The 12,263-nt window shown below is 53.1% G+C and overlaps 1 non-coding gene and 1 pseudogene across 1 annotated transcript; both read right to left on the bottom strand.

Moving 5' to 3' along the window:
- Positions 1-7,751: 7,751 nt before the first annotated feature.
- LOC143187974 (large subunit ribosomal RNA) lies at positions 7,752-10,674 on the bottom strand (annotated as a pseudogene).
- A 1,355-nt stretch (positions 10,675-12,029) lies between these two features.
- Positions 12,030-12,184, bottom strand: LOC143187979 (5.8S ribosomal RNA). Its single transcript, XR_013003410.1, has one exon. It is a non-coding gene; the product is annotated as a 5.8S ribosomal RNA (ribosomal RNA).
- Between the last annotated feature and the right edge of the window lie 79 nt (positions 12,185-12,263).

A 12,263-nucleotide genomic window follows, 5' to 3' on the forward strand; every position in this document is an offset into this window, starting at 1 on the left:
GTATGGCCAAAGGCCTGACACCTGAAGCATCTCACTACACTGACGAAGTCCCGCACACGGCAGGATCTCCAGTCAATGTAGACTCTCTCCTGGGCCTTCAGTCTGGTTCGCACTTCCGGACTGACTTCAATGACCCAGTTGGCAGCCTCCTTATCGCCTTTAGACCCGGTTGAAAACCGGGGCTTGACGGCAGAGGACACGTCCTTCTGGGCCAAGTCAGGAAGATTTTGCTTCCAGATACATCTTAGGACCTCGTCCTTCTTCATCCTTTTCGGAACGTCGTACACAATAAGTGACGGGTTCCTTTTGGACGGGAAGGTCACGGAGAGACCCGCTTCCTTGAGCCGGCTATTCCCGGCAATCGCATCAAGATCCTCTTTGCGCACGGTCTCGACGACGATGCCACCGGAGTGGATGCGTCGGACCGCCTTCACGCGGATCTGCGATTGAGCCGGTTTCACCAGGGAGAGAACAGTGCGCTTGGTAGCCTCACTGTCCTGCTCCTTACCCTTCGGCGGGAAAATGCGCACCGAATTAGTCGGTGGGCGCACCGCGTCTGGGGCAACTCTGAGGCGGTCGACCTTTACCTTGTCGGCATAGGTCATCGCACCTGACACCGGTTGGGAAGGCGCCGCCGGACGAACCTTTAGCGTCTTCCGTACCACGCTCTCTACGGACGCTTGCGAACGCTTAACGTCGCTGCGTACCGCGGCCAGCTGCCCTTCGAGAAAGCTGTTCCGGAGAAGCAGCTGTTCTACGAGCTGGTAGAGCGCGTCGGTGTGTCCAAGGATTTTCGAACCGCAACCCTTGCTGATCTTCGACTCCGGTCGAAGACAGACGTTACGAATGTCCGTCACCTTGGATCTAGCGTCGTCTCTGATGAGACGTAGGGGTCTTACAGACCCCTCTTTGTGCCCAGGCGCAGTCTTAGACTGCGCCTTTCCTGGCTTGCCTGTCGTTCCAGCTTTCGCTTTCGCGACAGGCGGCTTTTTGGAGGCGACGGCTTTCGCCTCGCCTCCCGTACCCGCGGCTTGCACGGCTTTAGCAGCCGGCTTGCCCTTCGCTTTGGCGGGAGAAGACGGGGGTTCCGTCTTCACCACCGCCACCGTATCGGGTTCGGTACGCACCGCTCCCTTAGGAGCGGGCCCCTTCGCCGATTTCGACGCCTTGCTGCTCGCCTTCTTGGAAGGCTTTGCAGGCAAGGCGCTTTGGCCCTCGGCGCCCGCAGTCTCAGATGCCTTTAAGGCATCCGGCGGTCCTGCGCCAGGGGTAACGTGGGAGTCGCTCGTGCTCGGAGCGGCTCCCTTCTTGGCCTTCTTACGGCTGGGTTTGCCAGCCGTCTTCCAGCCTTCCGACGACTGGGTCGGCAGATCGGGCGTATTGACGCCCTGCTCCACCTTCTCAGTCGCCGATCTCGCAGGGGTCGCTTGGGTTGCCTCAGCACCCGTCGCTTCCCCAGGGGCGTCCTTGGCACCCGATCGGGTAACCATTTTCGCCCCAACGTGTAGTGGGTTTGGTAATTTTGTTTCCATATCAATTTGTTCATTTCATCCCGATGCGTGTCCCAGCCTCCACGGACCCTCATATGGAACTCGGCTAGCCGAGTTAGGACATCACCCGGGATATAGTCCGCCAACCACGGCTGACGAGTTTCGCTCCCCATACAGCCCCACAACCGATGGTTCACTAGTTCGCCCCCGTGGCCTGCTTCCTCGCCCATCAGAACCCACTCGTGCGAGACGTATGGTCGTTCCAAGCCGATTGACTAGGCACAGGGCTGTTTTCTCGCCTAGCCGCCCGTCTAGCTGAAGCGAAGGCCAAAGACACGTGTTGGGTGCGCGTCATCCCCGCAGAGATGAGCCCCCTCAATGCCCAGGATCCCCTTTTCCAGCGACACGGGTCGCCGCGCACGGCAAACACGCGGGAGGCGTTTATTAAGGACAGACACCTCCCTGTCCGTAGCCCGCTCCTTTTCTGGACTCACACAATGCATGGAGCTAGGCGCTTGAGCGCAAGGCCCTTTGAGCCGCTTCGCTACTGACCGATCTGCTTGGCTCTTGCGCCCTTCGTAAAGGGGTAAGCCGACCAGCGGGACCACTTGGAGGTTCGATCGCGTAACGGTTTGCAGCATGAGAGGCTGTGTGTCAGTCTGAGGACTGTACGCTTCATACTGCCAACGAGCCCATCCTCGGATGGCCTGGCGTCCAAGCCCCGGTAGCGTACTGCTTTCCGGGGGCGAGGACAGCGTCCCCGTTGGAGCCAGCTAAGTGCCCGCGGCGTATTGCTTTGGGCAACCCAGCGCACACTACAATACCCGGGTTTCCAGCGGCGTATTGCTTTTGCACCTATGGTAAGGGTCAATGACCCGATCTTAAAATGCTCCAGTGCACAAATAGAACTAATGCTGTGCAGCCGAGGGGGAACCCAAACCCCACCGACTACACAGCGTTCCCGGCCGCACAAGGCGGCTCGGCCATTTTTAGGCTGTCACCTATTCTATGGGTCCAAGACCCGATCTCAAAATGCCCAAATAGAGCTAATGCTGTGCAGCCGAGGGGGAACCCAACCCCTCCGACTACACAGCGTTCCCGGCCGCACAAGGCGGCTCGGCCAACTTAGGCTGACACCTATTCTATGGGTCTACGACCCGATGTTCATCGTTCAAAGTGCACAAAGAGCATTATTGCTGTGCAGCCGAGGGGGAACCCAACCCCTCCGACTACACAGCGTTCCCGGCCGCACAAGGCGGCTCGGCCAATTTTAGGCTGCAACAGTGTGCGACCCCAACGATCATGTTCTGCATTGATGGGGACGCTTCTGAGAGGGCCCGATAAATCGGTACCACCTCTCGGCGCAAGCCACCACTTTGAGGACGAGTTCAGCGGCTCCTCCCGAGTCTCGGATACTAGTTTGGGCAAGCCCAACCCGACACCTCAAGCGACATTGGGAATCTTTACCGCTCCCGCCAGTAGATAGGGACATTTGTTGTCGGCCGTTTGGTCACTGCGTGACGCGCCGCACCTCGATGGATACCCACCATAGCGACTATGGCCAGCCAGATGTTATGGGCAGTACAGTACTCTCTAGCTCACCCCTGCCAGGGGAACTCGCAACGTAGGTGTTATGTCACGCTCGACTTGGAAAAACCCTGCCCTCCTTCCACGAGTGGAATTCATCGGACAAGTTGGATCTACCCTTTCGGGAAGCGGCTCGTTTAGTCAGCCCTGCAAGCTGCTGAGCAACGTGCAGAGCTGTCCAGCGGGGACCACGGGGAGGTAGAGCCGCCGGCTTTCGCCTGATCCCGTGCAGGTTGGCTCAGGCTTTTGCCTTTGCCGTTAAACCCTACGACAACGGTGCCGAAACACCGCCTGCTCGAGTCGTCAGGGTTTGTTTGGTTACCTTGATGTCCAGTGTGTGCTGTGATTGTTAATGTGTCCTGTGTGAAGTCCAGTCTATTTCTTTCTTCTTCAGTATGGCTTTGGATGTTTTGGTAAAGATGCTGTGGATGTCTTCTTCGATTAGTCGTGACACTGACGGTGGCCACTCGATACCTAACAGTGAGGCCCTGCTACGTAGTTCGGCTCTTTCTTCCTCATACCGTATGCAGTCGAACAGCACATGTCGGGGCGTTTCGTCCACTTGTCCACATATGCAGTGTGACCGGTTCGTTAGGCCCTTCTCCCTAAGTTTAGCGGCGAAGTCGCCATGCCCACTCAGGAATTGCACCACATAGTGGTTTATGTAGATCCAGCTGTTGCGTAGTCGGTCTTGTACGCTTGGGAATATATCATAGGTATATCTGCCGTTGTCTATTGTCTGCCATTCTTGTTGCCATTCATCTAAGAGCATTCTATTGATTCCTCGTTCGGGTGGTTCGCGTCCTACGTCTTCTGGGAAATTGTAGGTTCCAACAGTGAACGGTATTCGTTTCCTGACCTTGTACTTTAGGGCAGTCTCCTTGATCTTGAGTTCTATTGGAAGTTCGCCTGCTATGACCGTTAGCGCTTCAGTAGATATCGTCCTGTATGCCTTCGTTACTCTGATCAGTGCGAGTCTCTGAGCTCTACGTAGTTCTCTTATGCGTGTTAAGTTTACCATATCGTACCACGCAGCAGCTGCATACGTTGCGATAGGTATAAATAAGCCTCTATAGAGCGTGCGGAGTGTCTTGTGGTTGAGTCCCCACTCTTTCTTTGCTATAACAGCCATAGCATTGAACTTTTCTGCTGTCTTGGCCTTTATCTTTTCTACGTGGGTCTTTACTACCTGCTGCATATCAAAGTACACTCCTAGGTAGCGAACGCATTTGGTCATCCTGATCTGTCGGTTCAGGACTTTTATTTTCGGTGGTCTTTTCACATCTAAGTAGCCCTTGAGAAGAATCATTTCGGATTTTTTGGTGGATAGCGACAGCTTCTCCTCACGGCACCAGTTTTCTACCACCGTAGCTGCTTCTTGGCCTCGTTTCTCTAGCTGCAGTCTGTTATTACCAAAGATGAGTAACAGAAGATCATCCGCGTATGCTACTGTGCTGATATTTGCTGCTTCCAACGTGACCAGCAGGCTGTCGAAGATCAGGTTCCAAAGATGGGGCCCAAGGATGGAGCCTTGGGGGCAGCCTTTGTTAACATCCTTGTGAACCTCACCGTGTTTCCCCATGATTCTCACCGAACGGTCGCTAAGATAGTCCTTCATGATGTTGAAAAGGTTCTTCGGGCAGCGCCGCTCCGACAGCCTGTATAGGACACTCGGCCACCAGACGTTGTCGAACGCACCGGCTATGTCGAACAGAATGGCTAGACCATAGATTTGTTCGGAATCGTTTACGAGATCCCTCATTTCTATTATAGCATCTGTAGTTGATTTCCCTTTACGGAACCCAAACTGTCGGTTACTCACGTAGTCCGGATGCATAAAGATGGGCTGTAGCCTTTTCGCTAGTAGTTTTTCAAGGCACTTACCAAGGACTGGAAGTAGACATATTGGTCGGTAAGAGGATGTCTGTGTCTCGTCCCTCTCCGGTCCTTTCAGTAATGTCCGGATAGCTCCAGTCTTCCAGACCCTTGGGAATACTCCGAGCCGGAGGCAGCTGTTGAATAGACTCAGCAACTCAGCCTTTAAAACCGGGTATGAGGCCTTCAGTATTTCTACTTCGATTCGGTCAGGTCCTGGGGCTTTGCCATTTTTGAGGTCCAGGATTGCGAAGTTAACGTCGATCTCGTCGAACTCGTTGGTGTCCGGTGCATCAGTTGTCATTGCGGAGGCCATTCTTCTCATTTTCTGCGTTTCTGTGACATCCTCGGTGTCATCCGGGACCAAGGTGTTCAGGAGATGTCTCGCGGCGTTTTCCCAGGTTAGTGACCGTTGAAGTGGATCTGATGGTGTCGAGAGGGCCTTATCGGGTGTGATCTTTTTACTGTACAGCTTATAGACAGTTCCCCAAGGGTTCGCATTCCCTTCTTCCGTGACGAACTGGTGCCAACTTATTCTTTTCGCTTTCTTGATTTCCATCGAATATTGCCTAAGTATTTGCCGGTACTTTCGTTTTTTATGCTCTCTTTCTTCTTCGTTACTCTCCAGTTGGTAAGCTTTCCTTGCCCTGTACGTCAGTCGTTTCTTTCGTGTAAGGGATTCCGTCCACCAAGGTATTGATTTGTTGTGAGGGCGCTTGTGCTTAATGGATGCTTCGCATGCTGTGGTGATTGCTTCTTGTAACGTTGAGGCAAAATCCTCAACTTCATCCTTTGTTCGTAGCTCCTGTCTATTAATGCGATGGATTCTTTCGGTTTCCAAGCTCTCGTAGAACTTCTCCCAGTTCGCTTTCCTGATGTCATAGCGTGGTAGTTGGGTATTAAGCACAGAGTTATTTGACGGTGGTTTGATTGTGACGTAGATAGCATTGTGGTCGCTCGTAGTCCACCCTTCTTTGACTGACCATTCCGCGGTGTACCTGAGCAATTCTTCTGAAACTAATGTGACGTCTATGTTTGATGAGCCAGAGTGTGATCTATAAGTCGGTGGGTTGTCGGGTTCGTTGAGGGTGTATAGGTTAAGCTGCGCTATTGCTTGCTCTAATTTCTCTCCACGTGCGTCTGTGTAATCCGAGTGCCATAGAGCGGATTTGGCATTTACATCTGCTCCTATTATGAGCTTCTTGCCGGTGAGTTCCCTCGCGATGGTATGGAGCTGCTCTATGTAGGGATCAATGCTGTGCGAGCATTGAAAGTACATGCTGGCTATATATATATTTCCAGAGGGTCCAGTTATTTCGATTACGGTACAGTGATCGTTGCACAGATGAGCAATTTTTAACACGGTGAACTTTTGTGTTCTGACGGCAATTCCGGATTGCACCGTGACTCCTGGCGCGCCGCCCGTGATTATGGGTGAACGAGAACCAAAGCCGATAAACTTCCCTTTAACGTTATACGGTTCCTGCATGAGGAGCATGTCGATATCTTTACTATCCATGAGCTTCCGAACTTCCAACGTTACGTTCTGCGACCGACGCATGTTTAGCTGCACAATTCTTATTTCCTGCTGATCACACATTGTTGGCTTATTGTCCATAGTCGGTTCTTTGTAGGACCTGGTTGATTGCGGCGATATATAGCGGGCAAGTCCTATCGGTTACGCTGTGGTCAGCCGGTTTCCCTAACTTTTTGCAGTTGGCGCAGATAGCGTTATGACTTTTTGCTGGGCAGTCCTTATACGCGTGACCGGTTGCGGCGCAGTGACCGCAAGTGTCTTTCTCGGCTTTACAGTATTTACTGGTGTGTCCGAAGCTGTGGCACTTATAGCAGCGAGTCGCTGCTACGTAGTCTTGGACTTTGCAGCAACTCCACCCGACGTACAGTCGCTCCTTTTTTATTAAGATATCACGTACCTCTTTGGACACTTCCAGCACCCAGTTGCAATGTTCCCTTTCTTTCTTGCCGGTCTTAAAGGCCAGTTTGGCCTGATGTCTGAACTTGGCCTTCTCATGTTCCTCCATGTTTTGTTGTACTATTGCCTGTAGTGTGGCTGTGTCATCGATGTTCCTCGGCACTTCGTACACTATGACGCGAGGGTTCTTCTTCGCAGGTGCACCGACTATTAAGCCTGCTTCCTTCAGCTTGCCGCTCCCGATCAATGTCGATATGTCACTGTTTCTCGACGTTTCGACCAGAATGCCGTTGCCCTGTATTTTACGTACATTTTTTACTTGGAGCTTGTGCTCCGCTGGAGAGACTAGTTGCAGGAGAGCTTGCTTTGTCTTGTCGCTCGTGTCGTACTGATTGACGTCCTTTGGGAGTATCGTGACAACTTTCGGGGGGTCATTTTTCAAACTGGAAAGGGCTGCAGTTCGGCTTTTGACTCCCACGCGTTCCGCGTACGTGGAGGCCTGTTTCACAGTGTCCTTCTTTACGATGGCACTCTCGAATACTTCGCGTTGCTCCGTGTTTTCACACCTCAGTGCCTTGACTTGGCCCTCGAGATTACTGCAGCGCAGCAAAGAGGCAGTTAGCAGGCCTTGGAGCTTTGCGATCTTAGACATAACATAGCGTATGGCCTCGCTGTCTGCTCCGGTGGAAGGGGCGGTCATGTAGTCCAAGAGGCTTCTGTATATCTTGTCCGACTTTGCCTGTAGTCCAATGGCTGAGGTATTGGACAGAGACTCTACGGCTTCATTTTCGTCACAGGCGTCGTTGTGCTTCGCCTGCACAGGCTGTTTCTTTTTCCGCGGTTTGGTAGCGCCTATTTTACCTGGTACGGTAGTTGTATCAGACCTGCATGAGTCACAGGAGTCGCTAGTAGATAGGGACAGAGGGAATCTCGTTAATCCATTCATGCGCGTCACTAATTAGATGACGAGGCATTTGGCTACCTTAAGAGAGTCATAGTTACTCCCGCCGTTTACCCGCGCTTTTTTGAATTTCTTCACGTTGACATTCAGAGCACTGGGCAGAAATCACATTGCGTCAACACCCGCGGGGGCCATCGCAATGCTTTGTTTTAATTAGACAGTCGGATTCCCCTGGTCCGTGCCAGTTCTGAGCCGAGCGTTGAATGGCGGCCGAAGAAACGACACGCGACGGCTGAACCGACGCGGAAGCCTCGCAGCAAGGAAGATCCGCGGGAGGCCAAGGCACGGGACCGAGTTCGGATCCCAGGACGTCGACCGAAGTCTAAGACCCTTCACCTCGCCCAGGCCCGGCACGTCAGCCAGACCCGCTTCCCGACCAAGCCCGACACGCCCCGCTCCTCAGAGCCAATCCTTATTCCGAAGTTACGGATCCAATTTGCCGACTTCCCTTACCTACATTAATCTATCGACTAGAGGCTCTTGACCTTGGAGACCTGCTGCGGATATGGGTACGAACCGGCGCGAGACCTCCCGTGGCCCTCTCCTGGATTTTCAAGGTCCGAGGGGAATATCCAGACACCGCAGCAACTGCGGTGCTCTTCGCGTTCCGAACCCTATCTCCTTGCTAGAAGTTTCCAGGGAACTCGAACGCTTATACAGAAAAGAAAACTCTTCCCAGATCTCCCGACGGCTTCTCCAGGTCATTTTGGGTTACCCCGACGAACACTCAATGAGGGCCCGGATGTTAAACGGTTCCGCTGCCGGGTTCCGGAATAGCAACCGGATTCCCTTTCGCCCAACGTGTGTGTGTCTCTTTTTTTTATCTTTCAATTTATCTCTTTGTATAATAATATGTTTGCAGACATTGATTTTAGGACACCACATTTGCATAGGATTTCTCTTAGGGCTTAGGATCGACTGACTCGTGTGCAACGGCTGTTCACACGAAACCCTTCTCCACGTCAGTCCTCCAGGGTCTCGCTAGAGTATTTGCTACTACCACCAAGATCTGCACCGACGGCGGCTCCAGGCAGGCTCACGCCCAGACCCTTCTGCGCACACCGCCGCGACCCTCCTACTCGTCAGGGCTTCATGGAGGACGGTCACCAGTAATGGCACCGTCCCTCCCCACTTGCCGCTGACGGCAGAGTATAGGCGCGACGCTTCAGCGCCATCCATTTTCAGGGCTAGTTGCTTCGGCAGGTGAGTTGTTACACACTCCTTAGCGGATTCCGACTTCCATGGCCACCGTCCTGCTGTCTTAAGCAACCAACGCCTTTCATGGTATCCCATAAACGTCGACTTAGGCGCCTTAACTCTGCGTTTGGTTCATCCCACAGCGCCAGTTCTGCTTACCAAAATTGGCCCACTTGGCACTCTAATCCGAAATCTCGTGGCTTCAATGAACCAAGCAAGCCAGAGATCTCACCCATTTAAAGTTTGAGAATAGGTTGAGGTCGTTTCGGCCCCAAGGCCTCTAATCATTCGCTTTACCAGATGAGACTCGACGCGTCCCCGAAGGAACGGAGGAGTGAGTGCCAGCTATCCTGAGGGAAACTTCGGAGGGAACCAGCTACTAGATGGTTTGATTAGTCTTTCGCCCCTATACCTAGTTCCAGCGATCGATTTGCACGTCAGAATCGCTACGGACCTCCATCAGGGTTTCCCCTGACTTCGTCCTGACCAGGCATAGTTCACCATCTTTCGGGTACCAACGTGTACGCTCTAGGTGCGCCTCTTCTCGCAATGAGAACGAGACGCCCCGGGAGTGCGGAGCACTATGCAGCGCCCATCCTCCCTCGGCCGACGCAAAGGACGACCTTCACTTTCATTTCGCCTTTAGGTTTACTCATCCCAATGACTCGCGCACATGTTAGGCTCCTTGGTCCGTGTTTCAAGACGGGTCCTGAGAGTACCCAAAGCAATAGCGCCGCCGACAGGTAATTCAAAGCTTGGCCAGTCCGAGGGCTCCGCCGGCTAACAGCTGGCCAGGCCCGTGAACGGGAAAGACGTCCGTACCACAGGGCAAACAAAGCTGACCGAGCTTGCGGCGGGCCTGACGCACCGTTCGAATGAGAAGACTGGTTGCGGCCCGATACCATCTGGGGGAACACCGTCGCGCAGCCGGTCGGGTCACCGAGGGTCCGTCGCGCACGCACAAGGCGACGCAACGGTCTAACCGCCCGGGCCGTAGACCGACACGCAACGGGTCGCGACGTCCTACTAGGGGAGAAGTGCACGTCTACGTAGCCGGAACGTTCGCCGTTGGCCGTAACATCCGTGCGCCCTCCTTGCGGAAAAGCGACGGACACCCCTTTCGGGGTTTCGCGCACCAACGGGAGCCAGCATTTGTCGACGATGAATCTCCCCTTTCGAACTTTTGGGTTTCTCAGGTTTACCCCTGAACGGTTTCACGTACTCTTGAACTCTCTCTTCAAAGTTCTTTTCAACTTTCCCTCACGGTACTTGTTCGCTATCGGTCTCGTGGTTGTATTTAGCCTTAGATGGAGTTTACCACCCACTTAGGGCTGCATTCTCAAGCAACCCGACTCTAAGGAGAGACCCTCCCGAGACGCGCACCGGTCGCTACGGGCCTGGCACCCTCTATGGGTAAATGGCCCCATTCAAGATGGACTTGGACGCGATGCAACGTCACGGGATAAACGGATCCTCCCGAACACTACATTTCCCTGCGGCAGTACCGCGGGATTCAGTGCTGGGCTCTTTCCTGTTCGCTCGCCGCTACTAAGGAAATCCTTGTTAGTTTCTTTTCCTCCGCTTAGTAATATGCTTAAATTCAGCGGGTAATCTCGCCTACTCTGAGGTCGTCGTATACGTGTTAAATATATCACACACGTAGAGTGATATATTTTATATATGTGTAAAAATGACGAAAGAAGCTGTGGCGTAATCCTCGTACAACGGGGGCACACAACCGAGAGAAGCGGACCAGGCAGAGTGTGTGAACGAATGTTACGAGAAATGGGAAATGAGAGAGAGACTTGAGATCATGTTCGATGCGTCGTCCCAACTTCGCCGTGTGCCTTCGGAATATGTTGTCGTAACGCAACAGCAGCGTTTCCAAAGGTAAGGAAGCTCCTCGTAATTCGCCAGAAGTGATCAGCGGAAAGTAAGTCACATCGTCCTTAATGCGCCACACCAAAGCATCTTCGCGTCTCGTTTAATTCGATCTAAAGGAGAGAGACTCTCGCCAGGCGACTGCCGGTATGGTTTAACGCCCGTCCGCTTGCTTTTTGTATAGCTTTCGTGGACTGGACGACCGGACTTGACGCGCGGTCTCTCTCGGCGATCGACTAACGCGAAGACATGGGGCGACCGGACGCTGCTACCTTTCCACCTCCTCCTTCTAGGAGAGAAGTCATCCCTATGTGATGAGTCATATATATGGCGGCTGTGTAAGCCTCGCCAAAGAGGATTCAGGATACAGAAACAAGTTGTAGTACAACACAACACATTCACGGAGCCACAAACGACTCGACCGAAACGTGGCCGGGGAAGATGCATCCCGGAACTTCATCGTTTCGACGAATGAGTGCCTCCTTTTCGCGTTGTTCCTGCAACAAGACGATCCCTCTAGAATCCCTGGGGCTCTGTTTCTCGTCATACATTTCTTCACCACACTACACGGGTGGGGTATACGCGATCTCGTGTTCATGCTCACTCGCACACCCTTTCATTGTCCTTCTCTGTAGTCTCACGACAAACTCTCTTGTGTGTCGTTGCGGGTTACGCACGCCTCTTTCTTACACGCATCATTTCAGACTACGTCGGGAGCGCGGATGAAAACTCGCACGAAAAGCGAACGCTGTCTGTTAACAATCACGAGGGTATTTGGCGAGACACGGAGGCTGGTCGATGATCGTACGTCCGCGCGCTTGCGTCCGGAGCGGTGCACATACACACACGGGCGGTCGACAAATTAAGCGACTCACGACGCCGTGTGAAAATTAGCACTCACGCAAGTCCGGAACGACAAAGCAACGACGATGACGACGATGTCTCCAGTCATCTGCCGCGTACACACAACCTTCTTCCCTCCATGACGTCTAGAGCGTATTCTCGCTTGTTTTCGTGCGACCGCGGCAAACGCCGACGAACGGTCCAACAATCGCTCGTACGTGACACCGAGATGCCAACGTAAGCAGTCTTAAGGTTACGTGAACGACCCTCAGCCAGGCGTGGTCCAGGAATTGTATCCGTGGACCGCAATGTGCGTTCGAAATGTCGATGTTCATGTGTCCTGCAGTTCACACGTTGACGCGCAATTAGCTGCGTTCTTCATCGACCCACGAGCCAAGTGATCCACCGTTCAGGGTTGTATTTTAATATTCTGTGTTCATGTATATATATATATCATACTCGTATATAGTTCTCGGGTTCGGAAGAATCCGAGACC

This window comes from Calliopsis andreniformis, unplaced genomic scaffold (assembly GCF_051401765.1).
Source record: "Calliopsis andreniformis isolate RMS-2024a unplaced genomic scaffold, iyCalAndr_principal scaffold0443, whole genome shotgun sequence".
NCBI lineage: Eukaryota > Metazoa > Arthropoda > Insecta > Hymenoptera > Andrenidae > Calliopsis > Calliopsis andreniformis.